Source organism: Nomascus leucogenys, chromosome 11, assembly GCF_006542625.1.
Source record: "Nomascus leucogenys isolate Asia chromosome 11, Asia_NLE_v1, whole genome shotgun sequence".
Taxonomy (NCBI): domain Eukaryota; kingdom Metazoa; phylum Chordata; class Mammalia; order Primates; family Hylobatidae; genus Nomascus; species Nomascus leucogenys.
The window spans coordinates 117511974-117516480 of NC_044391.1; positions in this window are offsets into that span (position 1 = coordinate 117511974).

Sequence of the window (4507 nt, forward strand, 5' to 3'; positions counted from 1 at the left end):
CAGCCTCCCAAGTAGTTGGAACTACAGGTGTGCTAATTTTTTAAAATTTCTGTAGAGATGGGCGTGGAGCACTCTCACCATGTTGTCCAGGCTGGTCTTGAACTCCAGGCCTCAAGCAATCCTCTCACCTTGGCTTCTCAAAGTGCTGGGATTACAGGCATGAGCACACTACGCCCAGAGATTTATTTAGATCAGTCAGGATTTGCCTCTGGATCTGAGACTTGTGTGGGAGGCTTATACTTGAACAACAAAATTGGACTTCTGCAGGCAATAAAGAAAGAGATTAAGGATGTTGAGCAGGTAATCAGCAGTATCTGCTATAGTGTGAAATGGTGGACCATTGAGAGGAAGACTTTATAAACACTTTTCAGCTCGAAGGTCACTAATTTAACTATTAACAGTCTCTTGTAAATTTGACCATGGGAAGTTCTTCTGTTAGTTTGTTGGTTGTTTTTTCAGGGGAGATGGTGAGGATGGGGGAGATTTCTTTTCATTTGTAACTCCTGGCCGGGTGCAATGGCTCATGCCTGGAATCCCAGCACTTTGGGAGGCCGAGGCGGGCGGATCACAAGGTCAGGAGTTTGAGACCATCCTGACCAACATGATGAAACCACGTCTCTACCAAAAATACAAAATTAGCTGGGCGCGGAGGCTCACACCTGGAATCCCAGCACTTTGGGAAGCCGAGGCGGGCGAATCACTTGAGGTCAGGAGTTCAAGACCAGCCTGACCAACATGGTGAAACCACATCTCTACTAAAAATACAAAAATTAGCCAGGCATGGTGGTGGGTGCCTGTAATCCCAGCTACTCGGGAGGCTGAGGCAGGAGAATCACTGAACCTGGGAGGTGGAGGTTGCAGTGAGCCAAGATCTCACCACTGTACTCCAGCCTGAGCGACAAAGTTAGATTCCATCTCAACAACAACAACAAAAAATGTAACTCCTGGATTATCCATTTTTGTTTGACACCCCCAGAATATACTTTCTCCATCTATGTTGAACATATCCAACCTTAGCCTGGCATCTGAAAAAAGGTCCTCTGCTTACCTGCTCTTTTCACCCTAACCACTCCCTCCCTCCTACTACGCTTCTTCCCGTCTCGCTCTAATCCCATGGCTCTGCTTTCGCCATTTAGGGGAAAACAGAAATCTTTAACCTCAACCAGCTCTTGGCATCATAAACTGACCTGACCATAACTACATCAGTCTTTTGTCTTGTTCTTCCTTCTCCTTGAAAGCTGTCTGTTTCCAGACATCCTGAGGAGTTTCCACAGAGTAAATACTCAAAAGTGTTTACTGAATAAATGCATTTATTCTGTCCCTTCTCCAGCCTTTTTCAACCTCCACCTTTGTGTGGGCGCAAGGAAGTTTTACATGTATTTTTGGTCCCCCTTGCTCAGTCTTAAAACAATGGTCTGCAAACATTTGTTTTCTATTTTTTAACAGCTTTATCGAGACATAATTTATATAGCTCAATATATGCCATAACATTTACCTGTTTTTAAGTGCACAAATCAATTATAGTGAATTTATAGAATTGTGAAAACAAGACACAATCCAGTTTTAAAGTGTTTGCATCAACCCCCAAAATATCATCTCCCATCTTCAGCCTGAGACAGCCATAATCAACTCCCATGCTCAGCCCCAGGCAGCCATAATCAATTCCCATGCTCAGCCCCAGGCAGCCATAATCAATTCCCATCCCCAGCCCCAGGCAGCCATAATCAATTCCCATCCCCAGCCCCAGGCAGCCATAATCAATTCCCATCCCCAGCCCCAGGCAGCCATAATCAATTCCCATCCCCAGCCCCAGGCAGCCATAATCAATTCCCATCCCCAGCCCCAGGCAGCCATAATCAATTCCCATCCTCAGCCCCAGGCAGCCATAATCAATTCCCATCCTCAGCCCCAGGCAGCCGTCATCTGCTTTCTGCTATAGAGCTGCCTTAAAAAAAATATTTCATGGCCGGGCGCAGTGGCTCACGCCTGTAATCCCAGCACTTTGGAAGGCCGAGGCGGGCGGATCACAAGGTCAGGAGATCGAGACCATCCTGGCTAACACGGTGAAACCCCGTCTCTACTAAAAATACAAAAAATTAGCCGGGCGTGGTCACAGGGGTCTGTAGTCCCAGCTACTCGGGAGGCTGAGGCAGAAGAATGGTGTGAACCCACGGGAGGCGGAGTTTGCAGTGAGCCGAGATTGCGACACTACATTCCAGTCTGGGCAACAGAGTGAGACTCCGTCTCCAAAAAAAAAAAAACATGAATTGGGAAGTGTGCTGCCCATGATAGCAACATCACAAAAGATAACTATTTGATACATATGGGAATTTAGTATATTATAAAGATGACATTTCAAATCAAATGGGGAAAAGATAGGTTATTCAACAGATAGTGGTGTTGGGACAATTGAATGGGCATCTGGGAAAAAAAAAGCTGGATTCACATCTCACATCGAATTTCAAAATAAATTTGTATATAGAAAAAGAGTCACTTAAAAAATAATCTTGACAGGGCGCGGTGGCTGCCCTTTGGGAGGCCGAGGCGGGTGGATCACCTGAGGTCAGGAGTTTGAGACCAGCTTGGCCAACAGGGCGAAACCTCGTCTCTACTAAAAATACAAAAATTAGCCAGGCGTGGTGGCGGGCGCTTGTAGTCCCAGCTACTGGAGAGGCTGAGGCAGGAGAATCGCTTGAATCTAGGAGGCAGAGGTTGCAGTGAGCCAAACTCACGTCACTACACTCCAGCTCGGGCAACAGAGTGAGTCTCCATCTCAAAAAAAGAAAAAAGAAAAAAAAAATCTTGTGGGGAATGCCTTTCTACATATGACAAAAGGTGCAGATGTGTAGAGAAAAATATTCATAAATTTTACCACATTAAAAAATTCTACCTGGAAAAAATATCAAATTTTTTTAAATGACAAGGTGGAAATATTTGCAACTTATAGACTAAGGACTAATTTCCTTAATAAATAACTTTTATAAATCTGTAAGAAAAAGACCAGCAACCCAATAAAAAAATGAACAAAGGACTTAAGTTATTTCATAAAAAATGGCTCTTGGCTGTGTGCGGTGGCTCACGCCTGTAATCCCAGCACTTTGGGAGGCCGAGGTGGGCGGATCACGAGGTCAAGAGATCAAGACCATCCTGGCCAACATGGTGAAGCCCCGTCTCTACTAAAAATACAAAAATTAGCCTGGCATGGTGGTGCATGCCTGTATTCCCAGCTACTCAGGAGGCTGAGGTGGGAGAATTGCTTGAATCCAGGAGGTGGAGGTTGCAGTGAGCTGAGATCCTGCCACTGCACTCTGGCCTGGCGACAGAGCGAGACTCAGTCTAAAAAAAAAAAAAAAAAGGCTCTTAAATATATGATACTCAGACTCCCTCAAAATAAGAGAAATGCAAATCAAAACTATAAGATACCATTTTTATATTACAAAATTGGGAAAACTCAAAAAGTTTGATAACATTCTCCATTGATGAGTAGATGGGGGAAATGGGTACTCAAATGTATTGCTGATAGTTTAAGTTGGTACAACCTTCGTGGTAAGTACTACGCATTGGTAAAATGCACTCCAACCTCATCTCCTGCCATTTCTTCTCTTGCACAATTTGTATTAGCTACATTGGCCTCCTGCTCCTCCTGAAACATGCAAGGCACACTCCAGCCGCAGGGCTAATACACTTACCTTTCCCTGCTAATCCTGAAATGCATACCAATTTTTCCTTACCTCCTTCAGGCCTTTGCTCATCACGTGATCTAAAACAGTGGCTCCCATCCCCTCTGTCATTCTCCTTTTCACCCCGTTTTGAGCACTTATCATCTGATGACACTACTCTATGCATTTGTCTCTGCTCTCCAACTGTAAACCCAGGACTTTGTTGTATATACTGCCGTAACCCCAAACTCCAGAACAGTACAGGCTTACAATGTAGTCAGTGCTCATTAACTACAAATAATGAATGAATGAATGAATGAACATCTATTGAGGACGACTTAGTATCTTTTACAACTTACAATGCACATACTTAGTAATTCCCCTTTAGGCATTTATCTAATAGATATCCTTGCACATGTGCAAAACAGAGAATGTACAAGGTTATTTGTTGTGGCACTGTTTGTAGTCATGAAAGGACAAAACAACCCAAGGACAAATGTTTGTTTTTGAGACGGAGTTTCACTCTTGTCGCCCAGGCTGGAGTGCAATGGCATGACCTCGGCTCACAACCTCCACCTCACGAGTTCACGCCATTCTCCTGCCTCGGCTTCCGGAGTAGCTGTGACTACAGGCGCCCGCCACTGCGCCCGGCTAAGTTTTTGTGTTTTTAGTAGAGACGGTGTTTCACCGTGTTGGCCAGGATGGTCTCGATCTCCTGACCTCGTGATCTGCCCGCCTCGGCCTCCCAGAGTGCTGGGATTACAGGCGTGAGCCACCGCGCCCGGCTGAATGTGCTTTTAATGAAGCACTTAATGGTAAGGAGAGTGGAAGTGAACAGGTAGAAACAG